Raw genomic sequence first — 19605 nt, 5'->3', positions numbered from 1 at the left:
TTGAAGGTTGCTGAGATACATGACGTGCATATGGTGATAAGTGGTGAGAGCGTGTTTGAATAAGTACACCCCTACAGGGTTATCATGATCTATTCGAATAGCCGTGTCCTCGGTTATGGACTTCTTGGATGCTTATTCAGTACATAGAAAACTTAAAGTGGATACTCTAAAATGCTCAAGACAAGTGTGAGTGCTATGGATAGCCTTCTCGTAAGGAGACCAGGATGAATCCATAGTAGTGTACTGATGTGGTGATTAGTGGACTCGTGTGCACTGCCTCATCTCGAAGAAGTTTCTCATTGTCGTAGAACAGGATAGCCACTGAGTCAAAGCTGGCTTGCTGCAACTAAACCCCACATTACCTTCTTGATACAATGCATGTATGATAGGATCTGATGTAAGTCTTGCTGAGTACCTTTGTACTCACGGTTGCTTTATTTATGTTTTGCAGGTGAGACATCTGTCTCACTAGTAGTACCGCTTGGACTTCGACAAGTAGCTTGTTACCTCAGCTACGGTCTTTTACCTTGGAGGGACTTGTAGATAGTCAAGCTTCCCAGCCTTTTTCTTTTGAAGTTGTCTGTACTCAAACATGTGATGCTTCCGTTGCTTGTATGCTCTGAATGATGGGTCATGTGACCCCTGTTTGTATTAATGCTATGTGGCTCTTTTGAGCATGTATCTATATGAGCTTGCGTTATGTTGTGATGCCATGTTGTACAGCACATACTTGCATGTTATGTGTACGTGTGACGTGTATTGCTATGTGTGGGATCCGACAATCTAGTTGTTTATCCTTGGCAGCCTCTCTTATGGGGAAATGTAGTCTAGTGCTTCCTTGAGCCATAGTAGTCCGCTACAGCCATGTTCACCGGAGTCCTACTAGCCCAGCACTACTGCTCATAACACTTGACTGGCCAGCATGTGTTCCACTTCGTTCCTATGTCTGTCCCTTCGGGGAAATGTCACGCTGTGACTTCCGAAGTCCTGTTAGCCCAGTGCTACAGCCCGGCTTTCATACGCTGATGACCGACATGCTCGATGTGATTCATGTATGCCTGTCTCCATTGGTCTGTGCCGCTTTGGGTTCACGACTAGCCATGTCGGCACGGGTTCTCTGTCATATGGATGTTAGCGACACTATCATATACGTGAGCCAAAAGGCGCAAACGGTCCCGGGCCATGGTAAGGTGACACCCGTGGGGATACCGTGCGTGAGGCCACAAAGTGATATGAGGTGTTACATGCTAGATCGGTGTGACTTAGAATCGGGGTCCCGACAGCTTTGGTATCAGAGCCTGACTGCCTGTAGGATTACCAAGCCAACCTGGTCGAAGTTGGGTCTAGAAATTCTTTAGCTATATAGGGGAATTGATTGTGGAAGGGAACGTAAGGCTCTTTTTACTCCTTATGCCTCATGTCCTTCTGATCTGAGTCATCCTATCCTTCCTACGGGGTTAACGAAACTAGGCTTTCTCTTCCGTCTATCAGGATCACGTGTTACTACTTCGTAGTTTCTAAGGTTTGGTTGATCTGAGTCTTATCCCAGTTTGAGTACCTCTGGTGTAGCCTGTTTAGTAATATCTCAGAACCTTGTGTCGGTGTACTAGAGTAGGGGTACCCTATTACCCCGAACTCGTGCACGGGCAGTTGCAGCCCCCCCCCCCCCGCGGCAAGGCTTGCCGGGTGACCGCCAGGACCCTCCGTGGTTCCCTTGAAGACCATTCAAGAACAAAGTACCCAAACCAAGGCCACGGTAAGAGGAGCTTGCCGGGAAGGCCAACCTAGGCCCCAGTAAGAGGGGCTTGCCGGGAAGGCCAACCAAGGCCCCGGCAAGAGGAGCTTGCCGGGAAGAGACAAGACCCCGGCGAGAGGAGCTTGCCGAGAAGGCTACTCAAGACATACCAAGAAGGCTTGCCGCGACGCGCCCTGCGTCCCGGCAAGATCCGGCGAGCAACGAGCTTCCGGACGCGACAAGACGACGGCCACGGCAAGGAGCTTGCCGCGGGAAACCCCCACTGCGTGCCCGCGCTCCAGCTCACCTGCTAACGTGTTGCTCTGGGACTCTCCCAGAGTGCACGTGGCGGGAGGCCGTGCAACAAGGGGTACGTGGTGGCAAGCAGAGATGAAGAGAAGCCCATCGTGGCAAACGGTGGCACTCCTAACGGTCACCTTTTGCACTGTTTAGGAGAATCAGACAGGCATTTAATGCCCTTGTCCCCTGCCGTCAGAGTTAGGTAGGGTGCACTGTATCCACAGTAGCGGTAGCTGCACCTACCGCATCCTTTTCCATTTTTACCCTTCTTGTCTACGTTGCCCCCTGTTGGTGACCCCTTGAGTATAAAAGGAGGCCCAAGCGCAACGTAGAGGGGGTTCCGCAGGTCGGGGAGTTCAGAGGCTCGGCCAGCTCGGCTCGTTCAAGAGCAAAAACACTCTTACGCTCAGTCTGGCAGCGTCCATCGCTCCTGAGCAAGAATCCAATATACACAAACAAGTAGCAGTAGGGTTTTACGCATCCGTGCGGCCCGAAGCTGGGTAAAAATCCCCCCGCGTGCACCGCCTCGATTCGCTCTTTGTGCGCTCTCCGCCCCCCACCGAACGGAAAAGGGGCCTTGTCCCCATAGGTGTTGGCGGGAATCAGCCTCGCCCCCGACATCTCTGGCGCGCCAGGTAGGGGGCGTCGAGATCGTGCGAACCCGATACGGCGTGCACGCAAGCTAGATCCTCATCGTCTTCATCGACATGCCACCGAAGAAGAAGAATTCGGAGGCAGCTGTTCCGTCTGCGTCGCTTCCACCGCCTCCGGAGCAAACGGGTGGTGGAGTGGACGCCGGCGGAGGAATGGGCGTCGACGAGGGTGCCCACATCGCTGCCAAGTCCAAGGACAAGGCAGCACAAGCCTCGGCGTCCATGCGCGCTCCGCGTCTCTCTCAAGAGGCGCGGGACCAGCAGCATCATAGCGTTCGCAGCGCCATACGTCCGCTGACCCAAGATCAAGCTGGTGGTTCGCGCGGCGCTCAAGACCAGCATGCACGCCAGCATGCTAGCCCCAGTGAGGTACGATCGCCGGGACGGGACGCTGCTCTTTCTAACTTGGTTAGGAGTCCGAGCACGCCCCTCTCCTCGCACCGTTCACCCCTGCCGCCCACCACCCCAGCAGAAGCCTTGGCGCGGGCCCAGCTGCTCCTGGACTATCCTCCGACGGCAGACAAGACCGACGAATGGAGGTCCACTATCCAGAGCCTCATTGGCTTCGCTAACGGCGACACTGCGCGGCAACCAAGCGCCTCGCTGCCGCGGCAGGACAACCAGACGCGAGCCGATGGCAACAAGACTGAGGGAGGTGCGACTTCCATGCACTCTCCACTACGAAGGCCAAAATTGCCGACTCGCCGGGTCCACCCCAACAGCGGCTCCACCGCGTCGTCAGACCCACGAGCTCGTCGCGAGCAGCATCAAGTTCTCCATGAACGGCAAAAAGAAGACGCTCGAACCCGCATCGAGCGCCGAAGAGAAGCGCGACGTCAATCCGACAAGCGCGCTGGGCTCTCTGCTGACATGCATGCGCCAGGGGAACCAAGCGATCTACCGTACTCGGTAGGTTGTCCTGTGTTCACCCGTGAGCTGCGGCAAGTCCAGTGGCCCAGCACAAAAAATTTCAAGCCAGACGTGCCGGAGAAGTACGACGACAAGACGCATCCGTCGGAGTTCCTCAGCATCTACACCATTGCAGTGCAAGCTGCCGGGGGATGAGATGACAAGATCCTTGCCAACTACTTCCCGCTGGTGCTCAAGCCCAATGTCAGATCCTGGCTCATGCACTTGCCGGACAACTCCATATCCTCCTGGGCTGATCTATGCCATCAGTTTGTCGGCGCCTTTACAGGCGGCCACAAGCCACATGGCCAAGAAAGTGATCTTCATCTGCTCGCCCAGAAGGAAGGAGAGCCACTGCGGAAGTACATCCAAAGATTCAGCCGTGTACAACACAACATCCCAGACGTCCACCCCGCCGCGATCATTAGCGTGTTCCATCAGAACGTGCAAAATCGAAGGATGAGGGAGGAGATGGCGATGTGTAAGATCAGAGACATCAGCGAGCTTTATGCCCTGGCTGACAAGTGTGCACGCGCTGAAGAGGGGAGGAGGCTCCCCGGAGAGAGCACAGGAGCAGGAGGATTTGACAGTGAGGATGCCACCCCGGCGAGGAAAGGCCGGCGGCGGAACTACAGAAGGAAAAAGGGTAAGGAAGTGCTAGCTGTCGAGCAGACCGGCAACGGAGGTGGCGCCAAGGAAGCTAAGGCTGGTGGCTCCGACAAGGAGGCCCATCCTGTGGCGGCCGCCGACAAGCAGGACAGCTCCGGCAGGCAGTATTGCAAGATTCACCGCACCAAGGGTCACGATCTCCAGAACTGCAAAAAGGTCAAACAGCTTGCTGAGCAGCAGAAGGCTGAATACGAGCGACGCGACAAAGAGAAGGCCCAGGAAAGAACTGGTGAATCCGGCAAGAAACGCCCCGGCTGGGGAGGACGCCGCGGCAAGGCCAAACAGCGGCAAGGAGACAGACCTCCCCGCGGCCGCGACAAGGATGAAGATGACGACGATGACGAAGACATGGATGATGATGAGGCCGATGAGCAGGAATTTCAGAAAGCCACGGAGGTCCTGTGCGTTGACGGTGGCGCCTCTCTGCATACTTCGCACCGCCAGCTCAAGCAGTGGATGCGGGAAGTGAATGCAGCGGAGCCATCCATAGAGTCACGCAAACCCTTGAAATGGTCCGGCACGCCTATCATCTTCGACATTGGAGATCACCCAGATCGCATAACTGCGGTCGGGTGCTTGCCGATGTTGGTTTCACCAACTATCCGCAACCTCAAGGTCACAAAGATGCTAGTTGACGGCAGAGCCGGCTTGAATCTCATCTCCTCCGCGGTTCTTCGCAAACTCCAGATCCCCGACAGCGAGCTCGAAGAGACCGGCACATTCCAAGGAATCAACCCGGGAAGGAGCAAGCCGAAAGGGAAGATCACGCTGCCGGTCACATTTGGCAGCGAGCTGAATTTCAGAACTGAGAGGGTCACATTTGACGTTGCCGATTTACCATTGCCCTACAATGGGATCCTTGGCCGTCCAGCGCTCGCCAAGTTTATGGCAGCCTCTCACTATGCATACAACGTGCTCAAAATGCCAGGCCCGATGAGTGTCATCTCTGTCCCCAGCGACAAGAAGGATGCCCTTATCTGCGCCGACAAGATCTACCGGGAAGCAGCAGCCGCAGCTGATCACCGCACACCTGCTGCTGAAGCTCCCGGGGGAAGAAGAAGGACAAGTCCGGCAAGAGCTCTGATGCCCACTCCGGCAAGCGCACCTCTTCGGAGTGCTGCGCTACCGTCGAGGTCGCACCATCGAGCTCCACCGGCAAATGCAAGAAGACGATGGCAGCGCCACCCGAGACCAAGAAGGTGTCCGCCAAGGAGGACGGCACTGGTGGTACCTTCACCATTAGTGCCACGCTTGACCCCAAATAGGAAAGCGTGCTCCTTGCTTTCCTGCGGGCGAATGTCGACGTGTTCGCATGGCAACCGTCTGATATCCCCGATGTTCCCAGGAAAGTAATCGAGCACCACCTTGCCGCCTGTCCTCATGCGCGGCCCATCAAGCAGAGAGTCAGAAAGCAAGCGGTGGAGCGCTAGGAGTTCATTGCAGAAGAGATCAGGAAACTGGAAGCAGCAGGCCTTGTCAGAGGAGTGCTCCATCCCACGTGGTTGGCCAATCCTGTAGTCGTGCGCAAAGCGAACGGGAAATGGAGACTTTGTATAGACTTCACTGATGTCAATAAAGCTTGTCCCAAAGATCCATTTCACTTGCCGCGCATTGACCAGATTGTTGACTCCACAGCTGGATGTGATTTGCTTTCATTTCTTGATGCATACTCAGGGTATCATCAAATCTTCATGGCAGAAGAAGATGAGGAGAAAACCGCATTTATCACCCCTTGTGGCACATACTGTTTTGTACGAATGCCCTTTGGGTTGAAGAATGCTGGTTCAACATTTGCAAGAGTAGTCCACGTCGCTTTTGAGCCACAGATACACAGAAATGTGGAAGCCTACATGGATGATATAGTGGTCAAGAGCAAGGACAAGGCTACCCTGATCCAAGATTTAGAAGAAACTTTTACAAATCTGCGCAAGATCAACCTCAAGCTCAACCCCGAGAAGTGCGTGTTTGGAGTCCCTTCCGGCAAGCTTCTCGGGTTCTTTGTGTCTCAGCGGGGAATTGAAGCCAACCCCGACAATATCAAGGCCATCGAGCAGATTCAAGCACCAAAGCGCGTCAAGGATGTGCGAAGGCTTGCCGGTTTCATGGGTGCTCTCAGCAGGTTCATCTCTAAGTCTGCTGAGCGCGCCCTGCCGTTTTTCAGAATATTGAAAAAGGCAGCTCCGGTGAAATGGACTCCGGAAGCGGAGGCTGCGCTGCAGGACTTGAAGAGGTACCTGTCCTCCACTCCAATACTTGTCGCACCTAAGCCACAAGAGAAGTTGCTGCTGTACCTAGCAGCAACCAATCAAGTGGTTAGTGCTGCGTTAGTAGCGGAGAGGGAGGCGGACGATGAGCCAGCAATCGCGGCAAATGAATCCAGCGACAAGCAGGGGGCTTCTCCGACAAGCTCTGGTCCCGACAAAGATGGATCTGCGCAGATGTGCAAGGACGTGCAGAAGAAGATGGTGCAGCGCTCAGTTTACTTTGTCAGCTCCCTTCTCCAGGGGGCTAGGTCGAGGTACTCTGGTGTGCAAAAACTGCTTTTCGGCCTTCTCATGACCTCGAGAAAGCTGCGCCATTACTTCCAGGCACACGAGATCACAGTCGTCACTCGCTTTCCGCTAAAATGGATACTGCAGAATCCAGAAGCAACAGACAGGATTGTCGAGTGGGCCTTGGAACTGTCAAGCTTTGGCCTCAAGTTTGAGAGCACTGCAACTATCCAAAGCAGGGCATTGGCAGAGTTCATAGCAGAGTGGACGCCAACTCCAGACGAAGAAGTTCCAGAGACGAGCATTCCCGTCAAGGAGACAAGCAAAGAGTGGCTGATGTACTTTGATGGTGCCTTCTCGCTGCAAGGCGCCGGTGCTGGCGTGCTGCTTATCGCACCCACCGGAGAGCACCTCAAGTACATAGTCCAGATGCACTTTCCCAAAGAGCAAGCAACCAACAATACTGCAAAGTATGAAGGATTGCTTGCCGGTCTCAGAATAGCAGCCGACCTTGGGATCAAGAAGCTCATTATCAGGGGTGACTCACAGCTTGTCGTCCGCCAAGTGAACAAGGTCTACTAGAGCCCGTTGATGGAAGCATATGTTGATGAAGTGAGGATGCTAGAAGAGCGCTTTGACGGCCTGCAAATGGATCATATCCCAAGAGCTCAGAATGACATTGCTGATGGCCTGTCAAAATGCGCTGCATTAAAGTTGCCTGTGGAGCCAGGGATCTTTGTGCTCAAGCTGACTCAACCTTCCGTGACACCATCAACTGGGCAGAATAACAAGAGGAAGTTGGTTTCTGGTGACTAATTTCTGGCAGAGCACCCCGAAGCCGCCACCAAGAAAGTCCCCAAGAACAACGTCAACGATGCTAAGGGGCAGTCTGCTCCGGCAAACCTTATGGTTTGTTCCGTCGAAGCAAACGCTCCCGACAAGTTTTGCTCTGGCAAGCTTGCCGGGGAATATCACGCTCCGGCAGAACCACAGGTTCTTGCCGTAGAAGCGGATTTTCCCGCAGCAACATATATGCCTTTAGTCCTTGTTGTCGAGCTGCAAGCTCCAGCATGGGCGCAGCAGATTGTTCGTTTCCTCCAGACAGGAGAACTTCCCGAAGAGCAAGAAGAAGCTGAAAAAGTAGCCCGGCAGTCAAGTATGTACAAGTTTGTCGACAGCACACTGTACAGAATAAGACTCAACGGTGTAAAATTGAAGTGCATTCGCCGGGAAGATGGGCAACAGCTGTTGGCAGAAATACATGGAGGAATATGTGGTCACCACATTGGCGCAAGAGCACTCGTCAGCAAAGCGTTCCGACAAGACTTCTTCTGGCCGATAGTCCTCCAGGATGCAACTGCACAAGTAACCAAGTGTGAAGCGTGCCAGTTCCATTCCAAACAGATACACCAGCCAGCTCAAGCTCTCCAGACGATCCCTTTATCCTGGCCATTTTCGGTCTGGGGGCTCGACATCCTCGGCCCTTTCCCCCGAGCTGTCGGGGGCTTTGAATTCTTGTACGTTGCAATCGACAAGTTCACAAAGTGGCCGGAAGTGGAACCAGTGAGGAAGGTGAAAGCACAGTCAGCAGTCAAGTTCTTCAGGTCGATTGTCTGCCGTTTCGGGATCCCTAACAGGATCATCACCGACAACGGCACACAGTTTACGAGCCGCACCTTCATGTAGTACGTCCAAGATCTTGGCGCCAAGATCTGCTTCGCTTCTGTTGCTCATCCTAGAAGCAACGGTCAAGCGGAGAGAGCAAACGCTGAAGTGCTACGAGGCCTCAAGACAAGAACTTTCGACAGGCTGCACAAGTGTGGAAGAAACTGGATCGAGGAGCTGCCAGTGGTTCTTTGGTCGATCAGGACGATGCTAAATCGAGCCACTGGCCAGACACCCTTCGCCCTAGTCTATGGAGCAGAGGCAGTTCTCCCCATGGAACTCGTATACGGGTCACCTCGAGTGCTCGCCTATGATGAGCTCGAGCAAGAGCAGCTGCGGCAAGATGACGCGCTGCTCCTTGAGGAAGACCGTCTCCAGGCTGCTGTGCGAGCTGCTCGCTACCAGCAAGCTCTGCGCCGCTGCCATAGCAGCAGAGTCAATGCTAGCAGTCTCGAGGAAGGCGACCTTGTTCTTCGGCGCGTTCAGTCGGCCAAGAATTCCAACAAGTTGACGCCAAAGTGGGAAGGCCCTTATCGGGTGAAACGAGTCACTAGGCTCGGCGCTGTCCGCCTTGAGACCGAAGATGGCATTCCAGTGAGCAACTCCTGGAACATCGAGCGTCTTCATAAGTTTTACCCGTAAGGCGCGGTTGTCGGACCCCGTCCGGCAACCACCTTTCTGTACAAGTCTTGCCGCTGTTGCATGTAATCCTTTGTACAGAGCCGGGCGCAGACCCCGTGAACTAGTAAAGTTTGTGTGCCCCGCACATCTTGTCAGTTTTCTTTTATGCTACAATCCTTTTATGCATACATTATCTGACACTTTGTGCAGCACCAGAACCCGGTAAGCAATAACGAGCCCAAGACTCCACATCATTACTTCATTTCTCTTTTTTTTAGAGAAGGAAGGTTCCCTCGCCCACAAGGTTTACCAGGGGGGGGAGGAGAAGATAATGGTGTGGACCAGGCCGTTCAAGAAGGTTCCTCTTTGCCGGGAGGCAGACGACAGAAAAGCTAAGTTGCTAAAGCTTGAGCAATCAAAGTTTTAAGTTTTTGAGTTATTTCCCTTGAACGACCGTGCTTTGTATGGAAAACCTGTGCGCGGAGGAACCAACTCATAGCTAGTTGCGCCTTTATTTTGTTTCGAGCCCGCTCAACAACTTAAGCGAGCTGCTAGCGCCCTTACTTTTGCTTCGAGTCCGCTCAGCAACTTAAGTGAGCTGCTAGCGCCCTTACTTTGTTTCGAGTTCACTCAACAACTTAAGCGAGCTGCAACTAGTTGCGACAAGGTTACTTGTCGGTAACGGCCCCGCCGGCAGGCTGCTGAAGTTCCGCACTCGGCGCTCGCAGCAAGGGTGTCCACATCGGCAAGTTTCCCTAGAAATCGTAGGGCAAAACCATACAAGGCCAAGAGTTGAGTAAAGGAAGTGACACAACAATTTTTTGCCTAAGATAGAGTTATATTACAGAAATAACTTGTCGCGCCTCTAATAAAGTGTTCCCATGACACGATTGGCAGCGACAACAAAAGAAGAAAACGGACGGCCTAATCTACGCGACCGCCGTCAACCCTTTTGACCTCGTTCACCCTACTTACAATGGGTGCGACGAGGGCCTTAAGTGCGTCAAGATCAGCGTCCGCCGGCAGCTTCTTGAGGATGTTGGTTAGGTTGAGGCCCGGATTGCGGAAGGCCACCTTCACCAGCACCTTTTCCAGAACTCCGGCGCAAATCGAGCGTGACTCGTCGGCCAACTGCTTTGGGATCCGTTCCCGGAGTTGCTGGAGCGCCGCCGCCACGCCTTTGAAGAATAGAGTGAGCTTGGCGCTGGGTTGGAGGTTCTCGTCGGAGGAGTATCCGAAGCCTTCCACCCCCAAATGCACCAGCTCCTCTTTGATGACTGCAGCAATATTCACGAGACCCTCCGTCCAGAGCTCCACGGTATCCCTGAGGAGATTCTGGGTTTCGGCGGCTCTCGCCAGCAGCGCCTCATTGGCCTCGATGTCCTTCTTCAAGTCTGCCTCCCGTTTCCTGGCGCTGTCCAACGTCTCCGTCAAGGTGGCCAGCTTCAGCTCCAGATCAGCGTTGGAATCCTTGGCGGCACGCAGCTCTTTGCCCTTTTCGGAAAGTTGGCCCTGCAACTCACCATGGGCAAGGGCGTCCTTCTCGCGCTCTAGCTTGAGCGCGGCAAGCTCTTTGCCACCAACCTTCAGATCATTTTCTAGCTGCGCCACCTTTGCCTCCAAGTCTTTCTTGGCGGCCTCGGCAGCCGCAGCCGTATCCTTTGCCTCTTGGAGCGTCCCGCCCAGTGCCCGTTCACGCGCAGCAAGCTCCTCTTCGTGGCTGTCGAGGTTCACTTTCCGCTGAGTCAGCTCGCGTTCTCACGCGTACAGCCTCTCGCCGGTGAGCCGCTGCTGCTCTTCAGCTTCGGCCTTCTCGAGGAGGAAGGCCTTCCGCTCCTCAGCAAGCTGCTCCCGCTCCTCCACCAAGGCCCGGAGAGTTTCTCGGCGAAGACCCCGGAGCTCCTCCGTGTGCTTCTCTATGTCCACGCTCGCCCTCGCGACAAGCGCTTCCCGGGACTCCAACTTGACCTGGCGGGCGCGGTAGAGCGCCAGCAGCCTCCGTAGCAACCGCTCCTCCTCAGGCTCGCCGCTGCTGCTTCCCGGCGAGTCGACGATCGACAACCCGGTGGAGGCGAGCACCTCCCCATCCAGAGCTTCTCCTTCCACCGGCACCCTGGAGCTCGACATCCAGGGGAGCTTGATGAAGATGCCCTCGCCAGCCTTCAGATAGGCGCCGGACTGGGGCTCCTCGGAGCCCGACGCTGCGGCAGCGGCGGAGGGATCGGCGGTTGGTGCAGCGCCCGACGCTCCTGCGGCCTGAGGGCCGTCAGTACGATCGCCAGATCCCCCGCCAGCTTCTTCGGCAGCAGTTTTGGCAGCCTCTTCGCCAGCGGGCACGTCGGCGTCGGCTTCTTCTTTGGTGGCCGCGGCATCATCAGTATTGCCGCGCGCGTATTCCTCGCCGCCCGCCTCGGTCTCCATCGGATCCGTGGAAGGTGGGTCTGACGACCAAAGAAGAAGGAGAAATCAAACAAGTGTTCGAGAAGAGAAATCAGCAGAAGACTACGAGGAAAGTTTCGGGGCAAGAAGGGCTACCTGTGCTGGGATCTGCCGTCGTGACCTCCACCACCGGCGGATCGTTAGCGCTGTCCCTTGTCGGAGACTCCTCCCTTGCCGGAGGCTCCTCCCTTACCGGAGGCCGCTCTCTTGCTGGGGAGTCCGCCCTTGGCGGCGTAGTCAAAGCAGACGACGAGTCGGAGGAAATCACCACGCCCTCCTGATCAAGCTGTTCTGCCCCTGCACAAATAAACCAGTGATCGGATGTCAACAAAGGAAAAGAGCAACCACGCGCACCCAGAAGCAGGAAGTAAACCATATGCTCACGCTGGGGGCTGCTCTGCGAAGCGGTGACCGGATCCGGCAAGGTGATCTCGGGCGCTCCTCCTGTCGTCGCAGTGGGCTCGTCCTCGATGACCACCACCTGAGCCTTGGTCCTCTTCGCCGCCCTCTGGGCCAGAGTCCTGAAAAGGAAGAGTCCAGGATGGGTCAGATCAGAAGAAAGATAACATCAGCAAGTTGAAGAACTACCAGAACAACAAGGGAATCTTACTCTTCTTCATCTTCCTCATCGGAGCTGAGCGCGGAGAGGTCGAAGTTCGGCCTATCTCCGGCACGACGGGGTGGAGGGCTGGGATTCCTTGGCCGCTTGGCGGAGGCTGCGGCGCCAGCCCGAGACGACCCCGCCTCAGTTGTCGCTGCGACAGGAGGCGCTCCCACGGCAACCGTACTTGCCACGGTAGAGCGCGTCGCGCGACGCTGCGGCTGTTGGCCCACTTGCCGCCCTGCTACGTCGCCAACCCTGTGGAGGCGTCTTCTTGGCTGCGCTGCGGGCCCTGCCCGCGGCAAGCTCCCCGGAGATGGCAGACCGCTCGCACCCTCGGCGGGCTCATTCGACTCGGCATCGGGCGCGGCGAGCTCTTCGTCCTCTTCGGGCTGCTCCCGTTCGGCAATACTCATCGCCAACGCCGCGTCCGCTTCCTCCACGGTGAACCCGAATTCACCCGCGGCCGCGGCTGCCGCCGCCTCTTCTGCCCTGGTGGCGATGCGCTCCATCTCTTGCTCAGTGGTGTCGCGGGTGAGGAGCTGCTTCTCGTCAGCATTGACCGCCACCTCCACTAGGCTGTCAAAGAACTGCTGCATGACGTCGCCGGCGGGCTCTCGCCAAGTTGGGGCAACCCCGTGCGAGTCACACAACGGCATCATGGCACAGATGCGGTCGCGCGAAGAGTTGTTGCATAGAGGAACGACGCCTACCGGCAACCTGAACCACTCGGGATGATGTGGGTCATGCTTGAATATCTCCTTGAGTATCCCGTCCAACTCCATGACGGTGAAGTTGAAGTTGAGGCCTGGGCGCAACCTCATGATATCTGCCGGGCCTCCAAATTCCCAGGCAGGCCTCCCCCTCGCCTGTAGAGGGGCGATGCACCGGCGAAGGAAATCTGCGCCAACAGCTCCTACAGTCAATCCGGCAAGCCTGAGGAGCAAGATCCGAGTGATGGCGATCGTCAACTTGTCGTCATCCACGGACAGAACGCTCCAGTCATTACCGTGCACTGCTGGGGCTTGGCGCAGGGCAGTGAACGGCTGTGGGCTCTCTTCTACAACCCAGCACCAATCAGCTCTCCACTCGTCCCACTTGCTACGGAGCTCTCCCTCCAGATAGGTCTCCTTCTTGCCGGCCCGCGAGATCCAGGCGATCCCGCCGGCAAGAGGTTCCCCTCTCTCAACACGAGGCATAAGGAAATGGCGGAAGAGAGCTACGTTGGGGAGGACTCCGACAAAGTTTTCGCATAGATGGGCGAAAACTGCCATGGTCAGGACGGCGTTGGGGGTAAAGCCAAGGAGATGAAGTCCATAGGTGTTCATGACGTCGCAAAAGAAATCAGAGAAGGGCGGGCAGAGCCCGCAGTAGAAGAACACGGCGAAGAAAGGATATCCGCCAACTGGTGCTGCTCGCGAAGCGACGACGGAGAGTACCTTCGTGCGCGGATGCGCCCACGTCTCCGTCGACCAGAAGAGATAGTACCACTCCCTCAGCTCCTCCACGGAGAGTTCAGGGGGGAAAGTGGCCCGCTCCTTCCGCAGCGCCTCAAGCCGCTGCGCCTCGGTCGACTTCACAGCTTTCCCGGCCGCGGCCTTCGTGGCCTTCCCCTTCCCAGACTTCGGAGGCATGGCGGAGGCGATGGGGGGAATCGACGGCGCTGATGGTGGCGACGGCGATGGGAGCGGAGCGCTGCCCTCTTTCGACTTTGGAAGCGGAAGAGGACGGCGGAGGTTTCTGAGATTGCAGCAGCAAATGGCGAAGATAGGGAAAATACCCCTGTTTCCCCTGCTTATAAGGGGGACGGGGCGGACGTTTCGACCTTCCAAGTAAACCACCACCCACGATCCCACCCACGACGCCGCGTTTGACGCGTTCCGTTCGGGGCGTGCGCGGTGGGAGCGGAGTCAGACTCGGCGTGACCTAGGCCGCGCGTGCCCGTGCACCGTTTTGGGCCTGGCCCAACAGCGCTCGGCACCGTGTATGGCCCAGGCCCGGGGCTCCTGTCGGTGTACTAGAGTAGGGGTACCCTATTACCCCGAACTCGTGCACGTGCAGTTGTAGCCCCCCCCCCCCCCCCCGCGGCAAGGCTTGCCGGGTGACCGCCAGGACCCTCCGTGGTTCCCTTGAAGACCATTCAAGAACAAAGTACCCAAACCAAGGCCCCGGTAAGAGGAGCTTGCCGGGAAGGCCAACCTAGGCCCCAGTAAGAGGGGCTTGCCGGGAAGGCCAACCAAGGCCCCGGCAAGAGGAGCTTGCCGGGAAGAGACAAGACCCCGGCAAGAGGAGCTTGCCGGGAAGGCTACTCAAGACATACCAAGAAGGCTTGCCGCGACGCGCCCTGCGTCCCGGCAAGATCCGGCAAGCAACGAGCTTCCGGACGCGACAAGACGACGGCCGCGGCAAGGAGCTTGCCGCGGGAAACCCCCACTGCGTGCCCGCGCTCTAGCTCACCTGCTAACGCGTCGCTCTAGGACTCTCCCAGAGCGCACGTGGCGGGAGGCCGTGCAGCAAGGGGTACGTGGTGGCAAGCAGAGATGAAGAGAAGCCCATCGTGGCAAATGGTGGCACTCCTAACGGTCACCTTTTGCACTGTTTAGGAGAATCAGACATGCATTTAATGCCCTTGTCCCCTGCCGTCAGAGTTAGGTAGGGTGCACTGTATCCACAGTAGCGGTAGCTGCACCTACCGCATCCTTTTCCATTTTTACCCTTCTTGTCTACGTTGCCCCCTGTTGGTGACCCCTTGAGTATAAAAGGAGGCCCAAGCGCAACGTAGAGGGGGTTCCGCAGGTCGGGGAATTCAGAGGCTCGGCCAGCTCGGCTCGTTCAAGAGTAAAAACACTCTTACGCTCAGTCTGGCAGCATCCATCGCTCCCGAGCAAGAATCCAATATACACAAACAAGCAGCAGTAGGGTTTTACGCATCCGTGCGGCCCGAAGCTGGGTAAAAATCCCCCCGCGTGCACCGCCTCGATCCGCTCTTTGTGCGCTCTCCGCCCCCCACCGAACCGAAAAGGGGCCCTGTCCCCATAGGTGTTGGCGGGAATCAGCATCGCCCCCGACACCTTGAGTAATGATGTTAAGTATGGTGCTACCCCTTCATTTGCAGGATGTCTGAGTTTGAGCATTTTACTACCGTTATGCTGCCGGAATTGCCCTAGGAGTTCAAGAGATAGTATTTTCCTCGTACTATATTCTACATCCTTATGATGATGCTGAATCCACCCTTGTTTCCTTGGTTGGTTCTTCAGGATGTCATCGGTTAATCGAAGTTCTATTGCTCATAGCTGAAACCACGGAGATGGTAGGGATGAGGATCCTCCCGACCAGCCTTCGTTGGCAGAGTTCATGTTAGAGATGGAGAAGAACAAGCGAGAGTCTAACCGCTTGTTAGCACGTATTGAGGAGAACAGCTCCCATCAACACAAAGAGTCAGCGACCATCTATGATTTCATTGGTTCTAAAACCACCTACCTTCCATCATTCCATTGAACCACTTGATGCAGACGACTGGCTCCGTAGTATCACACACAAGCTACGTTCTGCGAACATAGCTGAAGGTGACAAGGTCACCTATGCTGCATATCACCTGGAAGGTCCTGCTAGTATTTGGTGGCAGAACGATGAGGCTATGCTTCCAGCTGGCCAGATAACCACCTGGAGAGGTTTCACTGAGGCTTTTCGCAAGCACCACATTCCTCAGGCTCTCATTGACCGCAAGAGAGAATAGTTCTGTAGTTTCACCTAGAGTAAGATGGTCGTTGATGCTTACAGTAGAGAGTTTGAGAACCTTGCCCGCTATGCTACAGAAGAGGTGTCCACGGACGCCAAGAAGCAGGCTAGGTTCCGGAAGGGTCTCAACCCCAAGTTGCGTCGTGATCTCCACTTGCATCATTGCAATACATTCCAGGCTCTTGTGAACAAGGCCATTAACGCAGAAACAGCCCAACTCAGTTACGAGGTGTCTCGTAAGCACAACCGTGATTTGAGTTCTTCCTCCGGTTCTAGTTCTCAGAAGCGCCGGATTTGGGTTCCGAACTCCGCTCTTCCACCCGGTTATTCACCGAGGCCTTCTTATGTGGCGCCTCACCCAGTTCAACCGTATGCTCCACCTAGGCCTATCGGTAGACCGCTTGTCAATGCGGGTCCACGTCCTACCTCAGGGACTTGCTTCACATGCGGAGAGCCAGGACACTATGCACATGACTGCTCTCAAACCAACTATGCTCCACCCCAGCCTAAGAAGTCTGTTGGCCGTGGTAAGCCATCACGCAAGATGATTAGTGTCAAGTCAGCTCCCACTAAACGTGGATGTGTGCATCATGTCTCAGCTAAAGACGCTCATGATGATCCGGATGTCATTCTTGGTACACTCCTTGTCAACTGTCATCCAGCTTCAGTTCTGTTTGATACCAGAGCATCTCATTCCTTCATTTCCAAAAGTTATGCCAGCTTGCACAACATATCCTTTTGTGATATGCCCTCTCCACTAATAATTCAAACTCCTCGATCCAAATGGCAAACTTCTAGTGTAAGCCATGGTAATGAAATCCTTGATGACAGACTTGTATTCCTTGCATCACTTATAGCCCTCAAGTCTACAGATATTAACATCATCTTGGGTATGGACTGGATGAAAGCTCATTATGCCAAGATTGATTGTTACACCAGGTCTGTTCAGCTCACACATCCATCTGGCAAGATAGTCACTGTCTCCACCAGAGTTGCAAAGCGTCAGCTCTATTCTCTTAATGCCAACCCTCTTCCAGACCTTGAAGGTATCCCGGTAGTCCATGACTTTCCGGATGTCTTTCTAGAGGAACTGCCAGGCATTCCACCTGACAGAGATGTAGAATTTGTCATAGATCTTATCCCAGGAACCGCTCCAATCTCTAGGAGACCTTACAAGATGGCACCCTTAGAACTAGCTAAGCTTAAGAAACAACTCGATGAATCCTTGCAAAAGGGTTTCATCCGTCGTAGTTCTTCTCCCTGGGCTTGCCCCGTCCTCTTCGTCAAGAAGAAGGATGGTACGGACCGGATGGTTGTAGATTATCGCCCCGTTAATTTGGTCATGATAAGGAACAATCCCCAGGATGAATGATTTGTATGATCAGCTCGCTGGGTCCTCAGTCTTTTCAAAGATGGATTTGAGGTTAGGCTACCACCAAATCAAGATCAGAAATGGGGACATTCCTAAGACGGCTTTTGGCACTCGTTATGGTCAGTACGAGTACACCGTCATGTCCTTTGGTCTAACCAACGCTCCAGCTACTTTCTCTCGCTTGATGAACTCGATCTTCATGGAGTACTTAGATAAGTTCGTCATGGTTTACCTCGATGATATCCTTATTTACTCGAAGAACGAGGAAGAGCATGCCGAACATCTTAGACTTGTGCTAGAAAAACTCAGAGAGCACCGCCTTTATGCCAAGTTCTCCAAGTGCGAATTCTGGTTGCCAGAAGTGACCTATCTCGGCCACGTGATCTCTGGCAAGGGCATTGCCGTTAATCCCGAGAGAGTTCAAGCCGTTCTTGATTGGTCGCCGCTTCGTTGAGAACTTCTCCAAAGTGGCCAAACCTCTCACGGAACTTCTCAAGAAAGATAAAAAGTTTGAGTGGTCCCCACAGTGTGAGCACAATTTTCAGGAACTGAAAAGACGCCTGACTTCTGCTCCCATACTTGTACCACCGGATTTCACTAAGGACTTTGTTATCTATTGTGATGCCTCACGATAGGGACTAGGTTGCATTATTATGCAAGATCGTCATGTGATTGCCTATGCATCTCGACAGTTGCATCCACACGAGGAGAATTATCCTACACATGATCTAGAGCTTGCAGCCGTAGTCTATGCACTTAAGACATGGCGACATTACCTTCTCGGTAAACGTTGCGAGATTTACACCGACCACCAGAGTCTCAAGTATATCTTCACCCAACCAGATTTGAACCTTAGGCAAAGACGTTGGTTGGAGTTGATCTCAGATTACGACTTAGGGATTACCTACACCCCAGGCAAGGGGAATGTCATGGCTGATGCACTAAGTCGTAAGTCCTATTGCAACAACCTCATGTTGCAACAGGGCCAACCACTTCTCCATGAGGAATTCTGTAAGCTTAATCTTCACATTGCTCCTCATGGATTCCTTTCTACCATGGTGGAGAAACCTACTCTTGTGGATCAAATCATCTCTGCTCAGAAGCAGGATATGGGAATTTCCCGGATCAAGAGAAACATTAACAAAGGAGTTGGTGGTAGTTTCTCTATAGATGATCGTGGTGTTGTTTTCTTTGAGAGTCACTTGGTGGTTCCCAAGAATCAATATCTTCGACAATTAATCCTTAAGGAGGCACATGAATCTCCTCTCACGATTCATCCCGGTAGTACTAAGATGTATCAGGACCTACGCCAGAGGTTCTGGTGGATTAGGATGAAGAGAGAAATCGCTCAGTTTATTGCTAACTGTGACGTTTGTCGTCGCGTGAAGGCAGAGCATCAGAGACCTGCTGGCACCCTTCAGCCTTTAGCTATTCCTGAATGGAAATGGGATAAAGTTGGTATGGACTTCATCACCGGCTTTCCCAGGACCAAGAAAGGGAATAATGCTATCTTCGTAGTCATTGATCGTCTTTCCAAAGTGGCTCACTTCCTACCTGTTCGAGAGAGTATCACTGCTAGTCAGCTGGCTGACTTATATGTTTCTCGAATAGTGTCACCTCATGGTGTTCCACTAGAGATCAATTCAAACCGTGGTAGTCTTTTCACTTCTCATTTCTGGGAGAGTTTCCAAACTGCCATGGGCACCCATCTTTCCTTCAGTACTGCTTTCCACCCTCAATCAAGTGGTCAGGTGGAAAGGGTCAACCAAATCCTCGAAGACATGCTTAGAGCTTGTGTTATCTCATTTGGTATGGATTGGGAGAAGTGTCTTCCCTTTGCCGAGTTTGCTTATAACAATAGCTACCAATCCAGCCTCAAGAAAGCTCCTTTTGAGGTTCTGTATGGACGAAGATGTCGAACACCTTTGAACTGATCAGAAACCGGTGAAAGACAATTCTTTGGACCGGATATGATCCAGGAGGCAGAAGAGCAAGTTCGCATCATTCGTAAGAATTTGAAAACAGCCCAATCTCGTCAAAAGAGCCAGTATGACCGTAGTCATAAGGAAGTGGCTTATGAAATTGGCGACAAAGCTTACCTTCGGGTTACCCCTTTGAAGGGTACCCATCGATTCAGCATCAAGGGCAAGTTGGCTCCTCATTACATTGGTCCCTTTCTCATTCTCGCTAAACAAGGAGAGGTTGCCTACCAGTTGGAACTACCCCCACATCTTTCTCGAGTGCATGATGTCTTCCACGTCTCTCAACTCAGGTGTTGCTTCTCGGATCCCATCCGCGGAGTGGACCACAAAACGCTTGATCTCCAAGATAACCTCACTTATCGAGAGTACCCCGTCCGCATTCTGGGTCAAGCCGAGCGTGTCACTCGATGTCATAACATCAAGTTTCTC

Source organism: Triticum aestivum, chromosome 2A, assembly GCF_018294505.1.
Source record: "Triticum aestivum cultivar Chinese Spring chromosome 2A, IWGSC CS RefSeq v2.1, whole genome shotgun sequence".
NCBI classification, from domain to species: domain Eukaryota; kingdom Viridiplantae; phylum Streptophyta; class Magnoliopsida; order Poales; family Poaceae; genus Triticum; species Triticum aestivum.
This window is presented reverse-complemented; position numbering follows the sequence as displayed.